Raw genomic sequence first — 23073 nt, 5'->3', positions numbered from 1 at the left:
GTTGGACTTTTAGGTTTTTTCCATGTCTTGGCTATTGCAAATAATGCTGCAGTGAACATTGGAGTACATGTGTCTTTCCTTTTTTTATGTCTTTCTGCCTTTTCAGGGCTGCTTCCCATGGCATATGAACGTTCCCAGGCAAGAGGTCAAATCCGAGTCACATCTGTGATGTACAACAGAGCTCATGGCAATGCCGGATCCTTAACCCACTGAGCAAGGACAGGGATCGAACCCACAGCCTCATGGTTCCTAGTCAGATTTGTTAACCACTGAGTCATGACAGGAACTTCAATGTGTCTTTTGGAGTCATGATTTTCTCTGGATAGATGCCCAGGAGTGGGATTGCTGGGCCAAATGGTAGTTCTATTTTTCATTTTCTGAGGAATCTCCATACTGTTTTCTACAGTGGTTGCACCAATTTACATTCCATACAACAGTGTAATAGGGCTCCTTTTACTCCACACCTTCTCCAGCACTTACTGTTTCTAGACTTTTTGATGATGGCCATTCTGGCTGGTATAAAGTGGTACCTCATAGTGGTTTTGATTTCCATTTCTCTAATAATAAATGATGTTGACCATCTTTTCATGTGTTTTTGGTCATCAGTATGTCTTCTTTGGAGAACTGTCTGTTTAGATCTTCTGCCCATTTTTTGATGGGGTTGTTTGTTTTTTTTGGTATTGAGTGTTAGGAGGTGTTTATAATTTTTGGAGATTAATCCCTTGTCAGTTGATTCACTTGCAAAGGTTTTCTCCCATTCTGTAGGTTGTCTTTTCATTTTGTTTAGAGTTTCCTTTGCTGTGGAGAAACTTTTAAGTTTAATTAGGTCCCATTTGTTTATTTTTGTTTTTACTGTGATTCCTCTCAGAGGTGGATCTGAGAAGATGTTGCTGTCATTTATGTCGGAGAGTGTTTGGCCTATGTTTTCTTCTAAGAGTTTTATATTATCTGGTCTTATATCTAGGCCTTTGATCCATTTTGAGTTTATTTTTGTGTATGGGGTTACGGAGAGTTCTAATTTCATCTTTTGCATGTGGCTATCCAGTTTTCCCAGCACCACTTATTCAACAGTCTCTCTTTTCTACATTGTATATTCTTACCTCCTTTCTCATAGATTAGTTGACTGTAGGTATGTAGGTTTAATTCTGGAATTTCTATCCTGTTCCACTGATCTATATTTCTGTCTTTGTGCCAGTACCATACGGTTTTGATGACTGTTGCTTTGTGGTATAGTCTGAAGTCAGGGAGCCTGATTCCTCCAGCTCCATTTTTCTTCTTCAGGATGTCTTTGGATATTCTGGGTCTTTTGTGCTTCCAAACAAACTTTAAAATATTTTGTTCTAGTTCTGTGAAAAATGCCATTGGTAATTTGATAGTGATTGCAGTAAATCTGTAGATTGCCTTGGGTAGTATAGTCATTTTGATAATATTGACTCTTCCAACCCAAGAGCATGGTATGTCTTTCCATCTGTTTGTGTCATCTTTAATTTCTTTCATCAGGTGTCTTATAGTTTTCAGAGTACAGGTCTTTTGTCCCTTTAGGTAGGTTTACTTCTAGGTATTTTATTCTTTTGGTTGCGATGGTAAATGGGATTGCTTCCCTAATTTCTCTTTCTGATCTTTCATTGTTAGTGTATAGAAATGCCATCAATTTCTGTGTATTAATTTTGTATGCTGTGACTTTGCCAAATTCATGGATGAGCTCTAACAGTTTTCTGGTATTGTCTTTAGGATTCTCTAAGTATAGTATCATGTCATCTTCAAAGAGTGATAGTTTTACAAATAGTGATTGTTTTACTTCTTCCTTTCCAATTTGGATTCCTTTTATTTCTTTGACTTCTCTGATTGCTGTGGCTAGGACTTCCAAAACTATGTTGAATAGTAGTGGTGAGAGTGGACATCCTTGTCTTATTCCTAATCTCAGTGGGAATTCTTTCAGCTTTTCACCATTGAGAATGATGTTAGCTGTGGGTTGTCATATATGACCTTTATTATGTTGAGGTAGGTTCTCTCTATGCCCACTTTCTGAAGGGTTTTTATCAGAAATGGGTGTTAGATTTTGTCAAAGGCTTTTTCTGAGTCTATTGAGAGGATTGTATGGTTTTTATTCTTCAGTTTGTTAATGTGGTGTATCACACTGATGGATTTGCAGATATTGAAGAACCCTTGCATCCCTGAGATAAACCCCACTTGATCTTGATGTACGATCCTTTTAATGTATTGTTGGATGCAGTTTGCTAGTATTTTGTTGAGGATTTTTGCATCGATGTTCATCAGTGAAATTGGCCTCTAATTTTCTTTTTTTTGTGTGTGGTACCTTTGTCTGGTTTTGGTATGAGGGTGATGGTGGCCTCATAGAATGAGTTTGGGAGTGTCCCTTCCTCTGCAATTTTTCTGAATAATTTCAGAAAAATAGGTGTTAGCTCTTCTCTAAATGTTTGATAGAATTTGCCTGTGAAGCCGTCTGTTTCTGGAATTCTGTTTGTTGAAAGTTTTTCAATCACAGTTTCAATTTCAGTAGTTGTGATTGGTCTGTTCATCTTCTCTATTTCATCTTGGTTGAGTCTTGGAAGATTGTCCTTTTCTAAGAATCTCCATTTCTTCTAGGTTTTCCATTTCATTGGCATATAGTTTATATAGTAGTTTCTTATGACCCTTTGTATTTCTTTGATGTCCATTCTCCTTTTTCATTTCTAATTTTATTGATTTGAGTTCTCTCTCTTTTTTTCTTGATAAGTCTGGGTCAGGGTTTATCAATTTTGCTGATCTTTTCAAAGAACCAGCTTGTAGTTTCATTGATCTTTTCTGTGGTTTTCTTCGTTTCTATTTCATTGATTTCTTCTCTGATCTTCATGGTTTCTTTCCTTCTACTAACTTTAGGTCTTGTCTGTTCTCTCTCTAGCTGCCTTAGATGTAAAGTTAGTTTGTTTGTTTGAGCTATTTCTTGTTTCCTTGGTGGGCTTGTATTGCTATAAACTTTCCTCTTAGAACAGCTTTTGCTGCATCCCATAGGTTTTGGAGTGTCACATCTTTGTTGTCATTTGCTTCTAGGTATTTTTTAGTTTCCTCTTTGATTTCTTCAGTGATCCATTGGTTGTTTAGTAGCATGTTGTTGAGTCTCCATGTGTATGTGTTTTTTGTAGATTTTTTCTTGTTGTTAATTTCCAGTCATATAGTGTTGTAGTCAGAAAAGATGCTTGATATGATTTCAGTTTTCTTAAAGTTACTGACGTTTGATTTGTATCCCAGGATGTGAACAGTCTTAGAGAATGTTCCATGTGCACTTGAGAAGAATGTGTATTCTGTTGCTTTTGGATGGAATGTCCTGTAAATATTTAGTAAGTCCATCTGGTCTAATGTTTCATTTAGGGCCTATGTTTCCTTATTGATTTTCTGTCTGGATGATCTGTCCCTTGCAGTAAGTGGAGTGTTAAAGTCCCCCACTATGATTGTGTTAGTGTCAATTTGTCCTTTTAAGGTTGTTATCAGTTGCCTTATAGGTTGTGGTGAACCTATGTTGGGTGTGTAGATATTTAAAATTGTTTTATCTTCTTCTTGGATTGATCCTTTGATCACTATGTAGTGACCTTCCTTGTATCTTAAAATATTCTTCAATTTAAGGTCTATTTTGTCTGATATGAGTATTGCTGTCCAGTGTTCTTTTGATTCCTGTTTCCATGGCATATTTTCTGCCATCCTCTCACTTTCCATTTGTATGTGTCCCTAGAAGTAAAGTGGGTCTCTTGAAGACAGCATATATATGGGTCTTCTTTTTGTATCCATTCAGCCAGTCTTTGTCTTTTGGTTGGGGCGATTAGTCCATTAACCTTTAAGGTAATTATTGATATATATGTTATTGTTGCCATTTTATTAATTTTTTTCGATTTGTTTTTGTTGCTCTTTTTTCTCCTCTTCTTCTCTTATTCGCTCCTCTTATGGTTTGATGACTATCTTTAGTGTTGTATTTGAGTAGATTTTTCTTATTTGTTTGTGTAGCAATTGTAGATTTTTGGTTTGCAGTTATTCTGAAGTTTTGATACAGAGTATATATATATATATGAGATTTTTTTAAGTTATTAGTTTCTTAATTGCTAGTGTACCTCCACTGTCCTGCATTTGTACCCTCCTCTTCTCATGATTTCTGATTTTGGTAGTATAATTGTTCATGGATGATTTCATATCTTTACTGTATATATATACCTTTACTAGTGAGCCTTGTTATTTTTGATATTTTTGTTTCTGGTTGTGGCCTTTTCTTTTCTGCCCAGAGATGTTCCTTATTTGTTGTACAGCTGGTTTAGTGTTGCTGAATTCTCTTAGCTTTTGATTTTTCCTTCAGATGTGAATAAAAGTCTTGCAGGGTAAAGTAATCTTGGTTGGAGGTTTTTTCCTTTCACCACATTAAGTATATCATGCCACTCCCTTCTGGCCTGCAGAGTTTCTGCTGAAAAATCTGCCGATAACCTTATTGGGGTTCCCTTGTATGTTATTTTTTTTTCCCCTAGCTGCTTTCAAGATTTTCTCTTTTTCTTTAATTTTGGTCAGTTTGATTAATATGTTTCTCAGGGTTTATTTTATATGGTACTCATTGTGCTTCCTGGATTTGAATGAGTGGTTCCTTTCCCATGTTAGGGAAGTATTCGGCTGTTATCTCTTTGACTATTTTTTCTGTCCCTTTCTCTCTCTCTTCTCCCTCTGGCACCCCTATTATATAGATGTTGGTGCATTTAACATTGTCCGCAGAGTTGTCTGAGACTCTCTTCATTTCTTTTCAATCTTTTTTCTCTTTTCTGTTCCACATCCGTAATTTCTACTAATCTATCCTCCACCTCACTTATTCATTCTTCTGCCCCCTGTATTCTGCTGTTGGCTTCTTCTAATGAATTTATTTCAGTTATTGTATTTTGCATCTCTTCTTGCTTAAGTTTTATTCCTTGTATTTCTTTGTTCAGTGTTTCCTGTAATTGGTCCATCTTTGCCTCCAGTTTATTTCCAATGTTTTGCATCATTTTCAGCATCAACAGTCTAAAGTCTTTTTCCTAGAGGCTGAGGATCTCCTGATCACTTAGCTGTTTTCTGGGTTTTTTTTCTTTCTCCCTCATCTGAGTTACAGTTCTCTGTCTTTTCATGTTAATAGGTTTTTGGTGTGGTGACCTCTTAACAGATAATAGAGTTGTAGCTTCTCTTACTTCTGGTGTCTTCCCCCCTTGTGGCTGAAGTTGGTAGCGGGACTTGCTGTAGGCTTCCTATTGGGAGGGACTGATACCTGCCCCTGGTAAGTGGAGCTGATTCATATCCCTCTGGTGAGTGGGGCTTTGTCTCTGGGTGAGATTAGAGGCGGCTGTGTGCCTGGGGGGCCTTTAGGCAGCCTTTTTACTGACGGACAGGGCTGTGATCCCACCTGGATTGTTGTTTGCCCTGGGGCTTCTCAGCACTGATGGGTGGGGCCAGATTTTCTCAAAATGGCCACCTCTAGAGGAACACATGCCAACAAATACTCCCAAGACCTTTGCCTCCAATGTCCTCCTACCACAACGAGCCGCAGTCACCCCCAGTTTTTCCAGGAGATTCTCCAAGAACTGCAGTCAGGTCTGACTCAAATTCCTATGGAGTCACTGCTTTGCCCTAGGACCCAGTGCATGTGAAATCTGTATGTGCCTTTTAAGTATAGGGTCTCCATTTCCCCCAGTTCCATGGAGCTCCTGTTCCCAAGTCCCACTGGCCTTCAATGCCAGATGCTCCAGGGGCTCTTTCTCCCAATGCCAGATCCCCAGGTGTGGGGACTTGATGTGGGGCTCAGAACTTTCACTCCTGTATGTGAGTCTCTGTGAAACAGTTACTTTCCATTCTGTGTGGCTTCCCACCTTGGAGGTATGGGGTTGCTTATATCGCATAATTGCCCCTCCTACCTCTTGATGTGGCCTCCTCTTTGTCTTCTGGAGTAGGATATCTTTTTCAAAGTTTCCAGTCCATTTGGCTGAAGATTGTTCAGCATTTGGTTGTCATTATGTTGTTTTTAGGAGAGAAGTTGAACTCCAGTTCTTCTATTCCACCATCTTAATCTCGTCTCTGTTGTCTTTTTAATAATAGCCATTCTGACATGTATGACGTGCAATCTCATAGTGATTTACATTTCCCTAATGATTAATGATGTTGAGCATTTTTTCATGTACCTACTGTCCATCCGCATGTCTTTGTGAAAAGGTCATTTCAGATCCTCTTTCCATTTCTTTATTGGATTCTTTGGGGTTTTCTGCTATTGAGTTGTGTGAATTCTTTAGGAATTCTTATCCCCTTATGGGATATATGATTTGCAAATACTTTCTACCATTTGGAAAGTTGCTTTTTTTGCTTTTTTATTTTGTTGATGATTTTCTTTGTAATGTAGATGATTTTTAGCTTGGTGTATTAATTTTATTTTTTTAATTTAAAGGTATGTTAATACATAGCATAGGAGTAGTGATTATTATGGATAATGAGTGGGTTTTATCTTTACTTTGTATTTTTCTATATTTCTTAACTTTCTGCAATAAATATTTGAGACTCTGAACATATTTGAGACTGTTTTAAGTTTCTGTACTCTCTTGCATTCTCTTGGTGAATTAATGAAGTGTTGCCTGTGTACTTCTCTTCCCAATATCTCACCTAAAATGTAGTCTGTCTTCTTGTGACAAGTGATTCTATCTTCTACAGTTTATTCATTCAACTGACATTTATACGGCTCCTACTACATGTAAGACACTGTTCTTGGCACCTGAGGTTACAACAGTAAGTAAAACGAAGAGATTCTTGCCTTATGCATCTTATATTCTAGCCGAGGGTCAAACAATAAACATAATAAGTAAGTAAAATTATGTCTATTGTTATAAATTGAAATATTATGGAAAAAATAGAGCTAGGTAGGAGTATCAGAAGGTGGGGAAGCAGGTTGTAGCGGTAAATAGGGTTAGTTCAGGTAGATCTAAAAGAGAACATGAGAATTGATCAGAAACTTAAAGGAGTTGAGAAACCATTCCAAAAAGCATGAGAGATGGAGAGAAACATAAAAGTCATAAGTAAGAATATGGAACTACAGACTAACAAAGAGGTCACTGTAGCTGGATCATACTGAGAAGTACCTAGTGGTAGGAAATAAGGTCAAGGAGGTAAGGGTGGCCATTGCAAAGACCATAATTTGACTCCAAGTTGTTTTGTGAGCCTTGTAGATTTGAGCAGTCTTGTGATATGATGTGACATTTTAAAATTATCCCCCAATTTCTGTGTGTGGGAAATATGGAAGGAGAGAAGAGGGAATGTACATGCCAGGTAGAAGCAGAGAGACCTGTTAGGAGGCTGTTGCAGCAAGCTAGGCAAAAATGGTTGTGCCTTGGACCAGGATAATGAATGTTATTATATTAAAAATGTAGAAAAACCTGATAGAGAAAGAAGTTGGTGATTGAAATTACAGTATTAAATTTCACAAATGTAGTATGGAAAAGCAATTAGAAGTTTGGGCTTTGATGTCAAGTGGAGATGTTGTTTAAATATGTTATCATGACTGTAACCTTACCCAGTCACTCTGAGCCTCAATTTCATAACTTGTGTAGTGAGGATTGTCTTAGTTGTCTTGGACTCCTGTATCAGAATACCATACAGAGATTGGGTGGCTTAAACAACAGACATTTATTTATCACATTTCTGGAGGATAGAGTCCCTCGCTTGAAGACAGCTGCCTTCTTGCTGTGTGCTTAACATGGCATTTTTTTGGTACATGCTCATAGAAAGAGAAAAAGAGATCTCTCAGTCTTCCTCCTTCTATAAGAGCATTAGTTCATCATGAGGGTCCCATCTTGATGACATCATCTAAAATTAACTGTCTCCCAAAGATCCCCACCTCCAGATACCATCATATTTAGGGTTAGGGTTTCAGCATATGAATTTTAGATGACACAAACATTCAGGCTGTAACAGAGAAAGTAATTGTTATTATGAAAATTAACTTTGATCTTATATATAAAGGCACTTTGCACTATGCCTAACTCATGGTAAGTACTAAATAAATCTTACTGGTGTATCATAGCTATTTATTTTTTTGATTTAGAGACAAATTTGCCATATTGCCTGAATTTTTAAGACACCAATTTGACTGCCAATTTCATCAGTGAAGCCTTTGGGGAGAGGTGGGAAGATTTTCAAAAGACATATATCTGGTTAAAATTAGATACCAATTTTAGAAATGTTAAAATGTTGAGAAAAAACAAATCATAATCAAAGATACATGTATTCAGACTTTTTTCTTTGGATTCCTGTTTGGTATAAACATGGTAATATAGATCATTGCTTGCCCAAGCTTTGCCGAGCTCAGCCTCACATTGCATCTGAACCAATCCTACCTAAGCTTGTTAACTTATGAGGTGCCAGAGGATGGGTCAAAGACTCTCTTGCTACCAAGCATAGCTTGTGCCTTCTATTGAGCTGGCCACCTGTGGACTTCCACTCGTGTCACTTCACCCAGTGACTTTCACTCACTGATTTCCACTCATGTTTCTGCTTGGATTGGAGCTCTGATTTACATAATTCATGCCATAATAGCTTTGTAGCCATCTTCCATCCCTTTCTTCTGGGTGATAGACCCTTTCACCTTGACCCAACCATGTCTAGAGGCTTAACATCAAACAGAGAATCTGTGAAATGCCATGACTCTCATCACTGTCATGGAACCTTTGCTGCCCTATTTTTCCTATCTAGCCCTTTGAATATTGATACCAGCTTAGTTTAAAGGCATTGCAACCCTCGGTACTGTGACTTGGATAACTAGCCACCCTCTTTTGGGTATGTTCAGCATTTAAGATTCTGCATCACTTGCTATCTGGAGTTGAATGAAGGATTATAGCCCTCCTCCCAGCCAGCTCTCAGGCGAAAAAATAAAATTTAAACATTGTTTTTTCATGTATAATATTGACTATCTTTGTTTCAAAAGTTTTATTTTTCAAATAATTCTATTTGAACAGCATAAAAAGAGAGAGCTTATGAAACAGGTGGATAGTGATCTAGTCCACTTTTATTCAGAGCTCTAAATAAGTTCAGTGTTTTGCAAGTAACACTATTATCATTATGATAATGATTTATATAAAGCCACTTTAATTTTATTTAATGTCTTTTTTCTTTAGAAATCAGATATTTGAAAAGTTGAGATACAAGGGACTTATTATAATCCTAAATTATAGGAATTTCCATAGCATGATAATAATCTAGTTTCCACAAAGTCAGATATGTGTCCCTTATTTATTGAAAAGAACATCTGATTAAAAATAATTATAAGATTTTCTTTACATTGCAGTAATTTATATACAATCTTTGCACTACTGCATTCTACTAAAATGAGATACTGTTTTCGCTTGTATAATTGGAGATGGAAATAATGGGGTTTGTAAGTGGATCATTCTGTGTGTACTCATTAATTACAGAAATGCTTTTATATCTACGTAAAATAGAATGATTGCTAATTCAAGATAAGAAGGAGTCTGATTACAAACATCACAAGTGCACAAGCAGAAAGCAAGATGGGAAATGCCCAAAAAATAATCACTCACATTTTAAAATGTGAAAAATATTAAATATATGTGAAAATGCTCTTAACTAACCATATCTCTTTAAAATGTTGAGCTGGCTTTATAAACATAATTTTTATAAATAAGAACCAGAGACACTAATAGACAATTAAATCTTAAACTATCAGAACTCAAATGTTACTTAAATTTCACCTAGTTCTTATTCTACATTTCACAAAGGAAGGCATTTGGTGACAATTGGGTCACAGTTGTTAGTGGAAAGTTTATAAGAAAATTTTCTAATCTAGAAAAATTTCTAAGATGACATTCTGCCTCAAATATATGATATTTAATAATATAGTATAACTTAGCAAGTATATATTTAGGAAAACATTTTCTGACATCCTAGTAACCAGAACAATGGAGAAGTGTTGCCAGTGGAATCAAAATAAAAGTTATCAGCTATTCTGAAAAAAAAAGTGAAAGTATCACATTTGTCATGGATACACTTCCTCTCAGGGAAACAAATTTGTAATCAGAGAGAACAAATTCTCCACTATGAAGGGAAATGCTGAATATGGAACATTAATAACTATAACAAGATGGAAAAAATAAAGTGTAAGATTGACAATAGAAAATTATAGTTGTATAATGATATTATTTTAGGCTTTGACAGCCAATAAAAAAACTTCTCGGGATTTATTTTTCCTCATGAATAAGCATTATGTTTATATTTATCTATGCTTACAAATGTTTATCGACATTCAGATGGGTTTGAAATGTCAAGAAAGGACATAAATTCATTTTACAACTTATTAAAACATAGATCCTACTCTTCCCTTATTCCTCATGAGAGCATTATTTTGAGTTAATCATATTTATTACCCACTGCAATTGTGAAACCTTACCAGTAAACAAATCAGGAAGTATAGTTTTATAGTACTTTCTAGAAATCATATGCAAATTGAATTTTATATTATTACATTTAAATTATAACATTGAGTTATGATATTTACCTTAAAAGCTAATTACCAGCCAAACTACTGGGTGCATGAAATATGCTTTTTAAATTGTAATACGAAAGTGTTTTTGTTGGTACATACTTTCCATGAAGATAAAGCCTCTACTAAGTTTCTGGTCTGTCGTCTTTGCTCTACTCATACTATCCTTTTAATGGTGGGGTCTCAAGCTGTTTTGTGATAGCTAGAGCAGAAATTTTCTCAGAGTAGGTAAAGTAAATAAAGAAAAACATACCTGGGTTAGAGATGTTCTTGTCCTCAGCAATGCTGGACAAAAACTGTGTGTGCGTACATGCGCATGCGCGTGTGTTTTACCTACCATTAAATATCATAACATCCTATACTGATATAGTAATTTTAGATTACAAAACCTTTTCAAATATGATGTGTGATGTTATAAAGGCCATAATTATAAGGAGAGTATATTAGTAAAAAAAGGATTATTTATTTAAATACAGAAAAAGATGAAGTCTACAAAGATTAAGTAATTTGCCCATTCGTTTTCTAACCCCGAGTGATAAAGAGTTACAGGTGTGTTTCTGGTTGAGGGGAGGGATGAGAAGGTGCTGCTTTCATTTAGACAAGATCTTCTGGGGAGGACTCTGAGGTAGTATTTGAGCTGAGACCTAAATGATAAGAGCCAACCATTCACAGCAATAAGTGAGAGCATTTGAAGCAGAGAAAATAGCAAGCACAAAGTTATGTGGAATACTTAAAAAAGGAAAAGACGACTTCTTGAGCTAACAATTGGTGCTTATTTAAGCAAACCATAGTAAATTTAGAATTATAGGATTATACAGCCATTAAATATATTGTGTATTCTTAAGATTTAATATTATGGGGAAATTCTTAATATACTGTAGTAAATGAGATTGTAGAATGACAGTTTTAACTACTGTATAATGATATCTTCTATTTAAAATTTTTAAAAATACCAAAGAAGGTAGATAAAATATTAGTAGTGTTTTGATTTGGGAAGTGGGGTCATAGGTGATTTATTGGTCATCTATTTATCATTGTTTTCCGCATTTTCTGTACTTTATTTTTCAATTTCACTTCAAAGAAAGTACTTAAACATTTTTGGCCAAAAAGCAGCATTATCCCTAACACTTAAATCTAATTAAATATAGTGTACATTTAACAAAAAAAGAATATATTAGACAGTCAAAGTGTACTATAGCTACTTAAAAATAATCAATGCATCCTTTAAAAAAAATTTGGATGTTTTGCATAATCATTCATTTTATAACAAATATATTTTTGAAATAATATTATTGCTATGTATGCATGCTATATGCACCTACATACTTCAAAATCACCTGCAGCTTTTAAGTAGAAAGAGTTCCAAAGATTGCAGGCCTTTCTTCTAAACACATGCCAATGATTTTGGGGTTTTTCGATTTGTTTGTTTTTATCTAGTGACATATTTTAATTCAGTGTTTCAGACAAAGAAGTAATAATAGTTTGGGATACAAACTGCAACATATTAATTGAATTTGAATCTATGTACACCTTAAAATAATTTTAAAATTTTCTATAGCAAGTGTGTATTTTATTTTTTTGTTTTTAAATGATTAATATAAATAGTGCATTGGTACATTTTTTCCACTTAAAAATTAGTGCATTATTTAAAATTTTTAAAATGCTAAAGACATTTTAAACAATAATTTTAGAGCTTTTTACACTGCCGACAGAAAAATTCAGCATTAGAAGAGTAGTATATGTACTGTATGTGTTTTATTATATATGTGCATATATGATAAATCCATATGTATGAATACATACATAGAACCATATAGCTATAGAAAATATATAGCATTGTTCTACCTATATTATTTTTGTAAAAATTGTGCTATTATAGTCCATTCCTGTGGTTTTGTTTTTTTTATTTTTTGGGGGGGTATGCCCAGGGAATGTGGAAGTTCACGGGTCAGAGATCAAACCCATTCCACAACAGTGACAATGCAAGATTCTTAACGCATTGTGCCACAAAGGAAATCCTCCCATTGCTGTTGAATCAGAGTCAATCACAATAATATGCCACATTTTTGTTTATACTTTTTCTTTTACAAACAATGAAATGCATAAATCTTAAATGTTCATTCATTATTCCCCTTCCAGCCCCAATTTCTGTCCCATTCCCCCAGAGACAATGACTATTCTGATTGATTTTTTGGTTGTTGTTTTTTTTTTTTTTTTTTTTGCTTTTTTAGGGCTGCACCTGCGGTATGTGGATGTTTGCAGGCTAGGGGTCTAATCGGAGCTACAGTTGCCCACCTACACTACACCCACAGAAACATTAGATCCGAGCTGCATCTGTGACCTACACCACAGCTCACGGCAATGCCGGATCCTTAACCCACTGAGCGAGGGCAGGGTTCGACCCTGCAACCTCATGGTTCCTTATTGGATTTCTTTCCGCTGTGCCACAGTGGGAACTCCCCTGATTGTTTTTAAGTATAGCTTAATCTCACTTCTTCTACAGTTTTGCAGAAAGAGAATTATATGTTATGTATTCTTTTATGTAAGGCTTCTTTCATTAAGCATTATGTTTTTGAGATTCATCTATGTTTAATTTATTTTTAGAATTTTTATTTGAATTATAGTTGATTTATAATATTGTAGGTGATTCAGTTATATATATTATTTTCAGATTTTTTTCCATAAAGTTATTGCAAGATATTAAATATAGTTCTCTGTGCTATATAGTGGGTCCTTGTTGTTTATCTGTCTTATATATAGTAGTATGTATCTGTTAATCTCAAATTCTTAATTTATTTCTCCACCCCTTCTGCCTTTGTAACCATGAATTTGTTTTCTATGTCTGTGAGTCTATGTCTGTTTTATAAATAAGTTCATTTGTATCTTTTTTTTTTAGATTCCACATATAAATGATAGCATATGGTATTTGTCTTTCTCTGACTTACTTCACTTAGGATAATAATCTGTAGGTCAATCTGTATTGCTGCAAATGACATTATTTTGTTCTTTATTACAGATGAATAATATTCTATTGTATTTCTTTATTTATTTATACCCACAGTATCTTTTTTATCCATTCATCTGTTAAAGGACACTTAGATTGCTTCCATGGCTTAACTATTGTAAATAGCACTGCTACAAACACTGGGGCACACAGATCTTTTCAAATTAGTTTTCATCTTTTCTGGATATATGCTCAGAAGTGAGATTACTGGGTCATACGGTAAATCTATTTTTAGTTTTTAAAGGAACCTTCATAATATTCTCTATAATGACTATATGAATTTATATTCCCACCAACAATATAAGAGGGTTCCCTTTTCTCCACACACTGTCCAGTATTTATTATTTATAGCCTCATCATGATGGCCATTCTGACTAGCATGAGGTGGTAGTTCATTGTAGTTTTGATTTTCATTTAGCTAATAATTAGTAATGTTGCGCAGGGCCCAAATCAACAAAATTCAGAAAAGAAAATGTTACAGCTGACACCACAAAAATAGAAAGAATCATGAGACTACTATGAGGAACTATACAGCAATAAAATGAACAACCCAGAAGAAATGGACAAATTCTTAGAAAGGTATAATCTCTGAAGACTGAACCAGGAAGAAGTGGAAAATATGAACAGACCAATTGAATCAGTAATTTAAAAACTTTCAACAAACAAAAGTCCAGGACCAGATGGCTTCACTGGTGAATTTTATCATATGTACAAAAAGAAGAATTAGTATCTATCCTTTTAAAACTATTCCAAAAAATCGCAGAGGAGGGACCATTTTAGAACTCATTTTGTGAGGCTACCATCATGCTAATACCAAAACCAGTCAATATTACTGATGAACATAGATGCAGAAATCTCCAGCAAACTGAATCCAACAATACATTAAAAGTATCATACGCAATGGTCAAGTGTGATTTATCCCAGGGATGAAAAGATTTTTAAATATCTGCTAACCAATCAGTGTGATACAGTACATTAACAAATTGAAGAATAAAAATCATATTATCATCTCAGTAGATGCAGAAAAAGCTTTTGATAAAATTCAGCATCCATTCATGATAAAAAAAAAGTAGACATAGATGGAATATACCTTAACATAATAAAGGCTATATATGAGTAATTTGCTTTTTCATTGCTGTGTAATATTCCATTTATACATATACTAAAGTATGTTTATTTGTGCCTCCAGAAATCCTCTTAGCCTCACTTGCCTCTTAGTCTCACTTGTTCTGGCCTAGCTACCACCTCATAGAACAATCCATCTTTAGTTCTGCCCAGCAGCTATGCCACTGAATCATGAGATGCAGTGAGACCCACTTGGTTCTCATATGTGTGTAACCTGAAAGTAAGGATGTGTTAATGCTGCCTGGGAAAAATGTTGGACCCATAAGAGATATGCACCACAGGTAAATCATTCTCCCTTTATCCATCAACAGACTACATGCACTTGGGACAAACTAGTTCACAGACCCTTTCTGAAGACTGTACTTGATACCAATTAAAGACCTACTACTCAAAGTTCATCTCCTTGTATATGCTCTCCCATTTTCCCTCTGGCTCTTTTTTTCTCTCCCCTGCACCCTAATAAAATAGTGGCATGTAAAATTTTGCCTGAGGCTCTGCATCCTAAAATGCTTCCCTGGGTCCTGCCCATATGACACATGTTTTTTCTCCTTTACCAATCTTAATATTCTCTAAGTTTAGTCATTTTTACTGAGCCTCAACTATGTGCCACCATTCTCCTAAGTAATAGGAATGTAATAGTTAAACACAGTATTAGTGGTTCCTGCTTAGTGGGAAGAAATTATGTAGAAATGATGTGAGAGCTATGATTAGCCATATCTAGTCACTTTGGTTACCTTGCTTCCATTGCTTTATTCTGGTAAGGCAGAAATATGAGTATTTTCAGAAACATGAAATTGGTGTATTTGTAATATGTTTAGATTCAAAGGCCTTTTTTCTTAATGTGACCACAGGCTATATCAAACTACATTGGCAGTCACTTGAAAATAGACAGTAAGCATCTTACAGAGAAGATATGGAAAGAACTTAAATTTCACACAAAGTACAATTTCTCAAGTAGAGCTATTGATAAATCAGGATTAGCCTCCTGATATCCATCCCATGTCATTTACCCTGACGTTTTGTTCCTTAATAAAAAGTAGTGGGGTGTGGGGGAAATATTTAGTTCAAAATATGGTATGGTTGAGTTTGGCTACCATGGATATATTCTTAAAGATACTTAATTTAACATTAGTAGCTTTAGGTAGTTGAATGTTGCAAATTTTGTTGGTTTAAAACTTTTTAGTCCAGCCAGTGTTCAGGCTTTTTAAGGTGTCTGTGAATCCTCTGAAATTTTATGCAAAATAGCATACATAGAAAGTATGTCACTTTCCTGGGGGAAGAGCTATATCCTTCATGAAAATCTCAGAAGGACCCAAGGAGGTGAAAAAAAGCAAGGAAATAGTTTAAGAATCAATTAAGTTAAACATGCTTCTGCATGTGTAATATTAACATTTCAATGTGTTTTCAACCAGTGCTCTCCTGTCCCAGGTGTTTGGGGAAATGCATAGTTCGAGCTGCTGCCACCCTTCTCCCAAGATCTATACTGCCTGAATGGCCACAAGAGGTTGCATTTTATGTACTTCTCTTGAAATGGAGGTTAGATTATGTATGGGAAAATGTTTTCTACTATTTTTGGAATTCTCACATACCACCTGGTTGGCTTTTCAGTAGGAAAAAGGTGACTTTATCTTACAGTTACATCCTTTAAACTTGTACAGAGATAAACTATCTTCATACACAACGGCAAAATGCAGCAAGATGTTATGAAGATAGTAATATGTATAGAAAGGAAATACATTAGAAGCACATTTCAGTCAATAACTATTTAGAAATATAGTTCAAGCTGAAATAATTTAAAATAATATGTGTAAATTATTGGGCTTTTAACTCTCATCAGATGATCCAGGCACATATATATTATTCTTCTATTATTTTGTACATTGGTTGAGATGATTTGGCTTTTCCATTGCTTTTTTTTTTAATTTGTGGAGAAGTATTCTGATAGATTTCTCACAAAAGTCCTTGTTATTTTTGCTTCTTATATGTTTCAGTGCATTACAGAAAATGCCAAGGTTCGTGTGTCCAGTCTGTTCTCTCTGTAGACTATTTTATATTTCACTGTGTTCAGTTTTATTTTCAATATTCTAAATCCCTCCAAATTTGGCTGGAGTTTTTATTTCTTAGGAGAGTTTCTTAAAACCATTTGAGTGTAGTAAAAAAAATTAACACAGGAAAAGAAAAAAAGAATCCAATTTTGGCTCATAGCAGAGAAAAATAGACTTGCCTTCAGAGTTGAGTTTCTTATTCTTTCTAAGGGTCTTTGGGAGGAAGCTTACAAACTTGATTACTTGAAATGAGAAGAAAATTTAAAAGCTGTGAAAAATGTGTCAGTTTATGGTAATAAAATATGCATTTAAGCCATGTCAAAAGTTTTAATTATATAGAATATCTTCATAACTAAGCTTCACCCCTTTAAACTGAAGATTTTTGTTGAGGAGTATCATTCCAAAAATCAAATATATGTAATGCCATTATATGCACTAGCATACATTAAATTTTCCTGGTAACTAAGGGTCATGATTTATCCAAACTGTCATTTTTCTATTATCTCAGTAGTTATTACATACAAAGTTATTACACACAAAGACATACAAATTAAGCATTCACCTAGTTGTCTTTCTAACTCATTATTTAATCGCAAAAAAATGCTTTAAAACAAACTTTTGATTTTAAAGTTCCAAATGTTCTTATTTACTGTTTGGCATTCTATTATTATTTTAAATAATTTAACTACCTAAACCTTGCCTCTGAGGCTGATGACTCTTAAACAGAAGTGTATATTAGTGTCATCTTTTTTTTAAAAAAAAAGTATAAATTTCTAAGTTTTGCACAGAAGGTTTTGATTTAGTAGGTCTGCTTTGGAACTTAGGTATTATTTCTCTTAAGCACCAAAGCAAATTGTTATGAACAGTCATCTTTGAGGAACCACTGATCTAAGGAAATGCATTGTTCAGATATCTGTGGATTAAACCTTTAGGGGCCAGATTTTGAGCATTTCACTATTAGTGATTGTGGCACAAATGCTGGATTATCCCATTAATTCCTACCCTCCCCAGCCTGGTATACCAGGGAAGAGATGCTTTAAGGCTTCAGGTGTACTATGTAAGAGCCACTTTATTCTCTAGCAAGGTTTCTCTCTTTACATTGCTAACTCTTTTCCCTACTGTAATTCCTTTTCACTACTCTTGTTTTTTGGTCACAGATTTTATGCAGGATATTTTAAAATTCTTTAAACCATTTTTAAAAATTCTTTCATTTCTCTGTAGTTACAGAAAGGATCAGCCTTTTGTAGGCAGTAACAACTAATCAGAGTACAATTTTACATTATAATAATAAATCTATCAAGTATAGGGAGTCAATAAATAAAACCTGACTTTTCTTTGATGATTTTGATAAAGCCTGTGGTTAATAAAAAATAAGACACTATTAAATACATGTGGCCCAAATAACATTTTTAAATATATAGGCAAAAGCTTTGAACTCAAGAATAAAGGAATATAAACACAATTATAGTAAAAACTATTAAATTATTTTTACTTTTATTTATGGTAAATTTTACACATAAAAAATTAAAACATAAAAACAATATGGTAAATTAATAACATTTACCAACTTATATGTGCCATACACGTCATTTCTCAGTGTTTTCAGGGATTACCAGTAATTTTAACAGATGCCCAGGAGCTACTGCTTCATTCTCAGAGACACTGCCAAATCTTGAGGGTTCCAAAGGTAAATTCCAGGTAGTCTTTCTGTTTGTTCGTGTTTCTTATGAAATAACCCTTCTCTCAGTGCTCTATGTGCATTGTAAGAAGGTAAAGGTTATGTGGTGAATGGAAAAAAAACAAGATAATTCCAGAGTGTACTGTTTCTCCTAGCTGTTCCCACTAAACAGCAACAACAACAAGGACAAACATACATACCCAGCTTACGTAAATATATTCAGTGCATCATAAATACAATTGTAACTGCAAATCCGTGGCATTTGTTGAATCCTGATAGGCATTTTAAACCTTAGTCTCAATGAACTTGACCTGCAAAAAAATCACAATTTCAGTTTGAGTTTAGATTATTAAATCTTTATCTTACTCTTAATGATTTTCTATTTAGTTCTGGAAATTAACCAAAAAACTAAAGTGATGATTTTTAAATTTTATGAAATTGAAGACAGTTTCTGCTTAGCATTTTATTTTTTATTCTATATTTGCTAAAGAAAAAACAGATCTGAAAAATACATTTAAGAAATGTTCCTGTTAAAGGACTTTCTATTTATTCCCTTAGTTTACTGCCCAACATACAGCTTCATGTTCAGCAGTGAGTATGATAGCTTTTAAAATAACCAACTCAGTTGGAAATTAGAACTGCTCTTGCTTTTAAACAAATTCTAGTCAAATATTTGCTATATACCATGTACAACATATTAGAAGAAAAGTATATTATAATTTTAAAATTATCTTTTTCTTGATCCTTTCACTGGTTTTGATCAGATTATCCTGGGAAATACAGTTTTCATGGCAGAGGAAAAAAGAACCATGGAAAAACCAAGGGCTGACTCATAAAACTTCTGCTCAGGTGTGGCACACATTATTTCTACTTATATCTTGGCCAAAACATGTCAGATGGCCAACCCTGAAGTTATTTGAACAGCAAAACATGATTTTTTTCTTTTTGCAGAGAGTGAGATTAGTTTAGAACAATAATACAACTTACGCAAATACAGTCTACTATATTTGTGACCTTCTTTATCAGAGATATTTGTTTTCCTCTGTTACACATGCAAAATACCCACTGCATAATGGAACCCATAAGTCCCACCTCAGATTCAAATAAAAGACTTAATGATAGTTTTATATCAGATCTGAAATTCTTTCCCTTCTTGATCCAGTGAGCTATAAACTAAAGTGACAAGTTATCTGCCCCATACATACCCAGTGTACAGTGCTGGAGTGGAGATAGGATAAAATTACAGTAACTCCAGTTCAGAAAAGGAAAAATGAGAAGTACAGAAGAATCACTGGTCAGTTGCAGTTTTGAAATCATGGTGGACATATGCTACAAAGGATTCCTACGCTGGGGTAGGATTTTTTTTTTTTAATTCTGATTCTGCTCTCTAGCATTAGCTCCTTAGTTCATTGTCTTTTATGGCTTTTGACTCTGACACTTAGATGGCCCATCCTGTCCCAGTATCTTGTTTGGCCATTTCAGAAGGAGATGTTTAAGAATGTTTGTTTTTTTTTCCAGAGCTGGCACAACTTTGTCAGCCTGCTTCATTGCCATAGAATATTGGGAACCAAACATTATTTTAAGTCTCAAAAAGCCCTAGTCTTTCTTAGTCCATGCTAGGTGCAATCTTGGCAGGATCACAGTCTACAGGCATTTTATCAATTGTATTCAGTTATCTACATACATCAACAGTCACACCAAGAGTTATGTTCAAGATATACCCAACTCTCTTTATACTTAATTACTAGCCACTTAGTCTTAGCAGATTTTCACGGGAAAAGACACATAGCTTCTTTTCTTTAATCCACTTTGTGCAATGATTTATAAAGGTCATATTTAATCTAGAAAGCATTATTGGGTGACACTTTTAATGTACTGAGACATACCAGGTCTGTAGAGACCTGACAGTTATGTACTTGGTTTGGTTTTGACTCAGGTCAGCCTTTGTTTCCTAGAGCATTTGTTAACTTTATCTTTCACTGGATGAGTATGAGAAACAATTATATCAATTTCTAGACTCCCTCCTTGTTGCTCCATTGATATGCGAAACCAGATCAGTTCTTTCTGAACTCATCTATTTCTTTTTTTGTTTTGTTTTGGTTTTTTTGGTCTCTTTTTTGCTATTTCTTTGGGCCGCTCCCGCGGCATATGGAGGTTCCCAGGCTAGGGGTTGAATCGGAGCTGTAGCCACCGGCCTACGCCAGAGCCACAGCAACGCAGGATCCTAGCCGCATCTGCAACCTACAGCACAGCTCACGGCAATGCAATGCCGGATCGTTAACCCACTGAGCAAGGGCAGGGACCGAACCCGCAGCCTCACGGTTCCTAGTCAGATTCGTTAACCACTGCGCCACGACGGGAACTCCTTTTTTTTGTTGTTTGTTTTGTTTTATTTGTGAACTCATCTATTTCTTATTATACCATTTTAAATGCATCCAGTAGCAACCAAGGCATTACCATTTTACCAACCTTGTTTTGCACAACATATGCCTTCCAGTTTATCACACGTGGCAGTTTTACCAAGTGTATCACCACTATATAACATGAGTTGCCATTTTCCAGACCCTAACAGTTATCTCACTAAATCCTGCCACTTGTGTTATAGAAATATCTCTACTCATGATAACAATTTTGGTATTAGTCACTAGGTTAGTGAAATGACAAACTACCCCTAAATCTCAGTAGCTTACAAGCAACAAAGATTCATTTCCTTCCCATGTTACATGTTGGCTGTTGCTCTTATTTTAGTGATTTGTAGTCCTAAGCACTAGAATGATGGGCAGCCATTCTCTGGTTTAAGACATTATTATGACCAAATAAAAGTCCATGGCAGACCCATAAAGTGACTTTAAAAATCAGTTTATACAAGGTTTCCATTACTTCCATTTGTATTCCTTTGGCCAAAACAAGTCATATGGCTAAGCTTGATATTGATGGGGTAGAGAAATATTATCTTCTTATATGGATTGAAAGTAGATAATTGTATACACAGAAATATAATCTAATTGAATATGAAGAAGTAGCCACACTGTATTTCCATAGTTTTTAATAAAGTAACATGTTGCTATTGGATTTGAAAAGAGCTAAGCCGAATACTCAGATATATTTCTTGAGGCCAGCTGAATAAGAATCACCATGCTTTCTGTGAGGTTATTGTATTTATTCATAAACTAGTAGCGTGTTTATCAGTTCAAGAATCTAAAAACAGTATTTGAAAGAAAATTATAATGATAATATCACAGTGAGAAGGCAGGTTCTGTAGAGAAAATCAGGAATGTTGGAAATTTCAGTTCTCATTTTAAATAAGATTAAAAACACTGTTGAAGTTATTTTAAAAAGCAATAGAGATTTAAAGTGTTTATTTTTGAATGAAAGAAGAGATACAGAGTCTAGCAAGCATAGTAGTAAAGACGCTTTGAAAAGGGAGCTAAGTTTCAACTAATGGGGATAAAAGAAAAGCAGGAAGTTCCTATGGGCTATATGTAGGAAGAAAACATGTATTTCCCATTTTCCTAAAAGAGTAGTAAAAGAATTTACCAATAAGTGGGTAAAGTGATCCAAAATACCCCCAAATCTTTCTAAAAAGCATACCAGTGAGTCAAAGGATAGCAAATACTTACATGCTTCCTATCACTTCTTCTGTACCCTTTGCAAGCATTGTACCTTTTCCATATAACATGGGACAAATCAGACCAATTTCCACTCTGAAATTTCTGTTGTTTTATAATGAAGAGCAGTTTAGCCCTCTTACTCTCTTACCTTCTCCCATTCTGAAATCCTCTTTCTAGCCTAATCCTGATGTTTATCTCCACATAATCAAAAGAACTGTTAAAGTACCTCTGCAAACGAAAAAGCACTTATGTACCATCAATGTCATGGAATCTAGCTCAACCAGCATATACAGTTTTCAAAATAAGAAAATGTTTTTTCCATTCACTATATTAGCATAATTCTATATTTACATTTAATTGGCAAGAAGATATTTCTGGAATCCAGGAGAAGACTTGCTTATGCAGACTGCATATTGAAAATTGTTTTTGATCCCATAAACTCTTGAGAATTGATTTAGATTTACCTTTTTCTATGTAAAGGAGCCAAAACAGTATTTCCTTTCACATTTATTCCTATCAAGATAGGAAAATAATTCATAAGATTATATTTTCCTTCACAATATAAATTCTTGATTTCTTTATAATACTTTGATAGGAACCACGTGTTGTATCTGTTCACTAGATAAAATGATGATTAAAATAAGGTCCTAGGGTTCTAGTGTTTTTGTTCTTATTAACTATTAATACTCAAGGATATCTTGGAAGTTATAATATTTTATTATACATATTGAAGTGGTTTGAAATGCAGTGACTTATTTGCAATATACCTCTCTGTGTGATTTTTATGGGCAAAACTGAAATTTAGTTTCATCTATTTTAGTAATAGACATTCGTCATTGCTAGATTTTAGTAATCCAGCAACCACTCAAAACTTTGTGTTAAAAAGTAGTTGAGGAGTTCCCATCGTGGCACAGTGGTTAACGAATCCGACTAGGAACCATGAGGTTGCGGGTTCGGTCCCTGCCCTTGCTCAGTGGGTTAACGATCCGGCATTGCCGTGAGCTGTGCTGTAGGTTGCAGACGCGGCTAGGATCCTGCGTTGCTGTGGCTCTGGCGTAGGCCGGTGGCTACAGCTCCGA

General features: G+C 34.8%; 1 protein-coding gene across 3 annotated transcripts in view; it reads left to right on the top strand.

The window, feature by feature from the left end:
• Nucleotides 1-23073, top strand: part of RNF180 (ring finger protein 180) — a 267713-nt gene that overhangs the window by 163179 nt on the left and 81461 nt on the right. The gene's annotated exons all lie outside the window — the stretch shown is intronic.

Source organism: Phacochoerus africanus, chromosome 1 (assembly GCF_016906955.1).
Source record: "Phacochoerus africanus isolate WHEZ1 chromosome 1, ROS_Pafr_v1, whole genome shotgun sequence".
In the NCBI taxonomy this organism is placed as follows: domain Eukaryota; kingdom Metazoa; phylum Chordata; class Mammalia; order Artiodactyla; family Suidae; genus Phacochoerus; species Phacochoerus africanus.
This window is presented reverse-complemented; position numbering and strand designations above follow the sequence as displayed.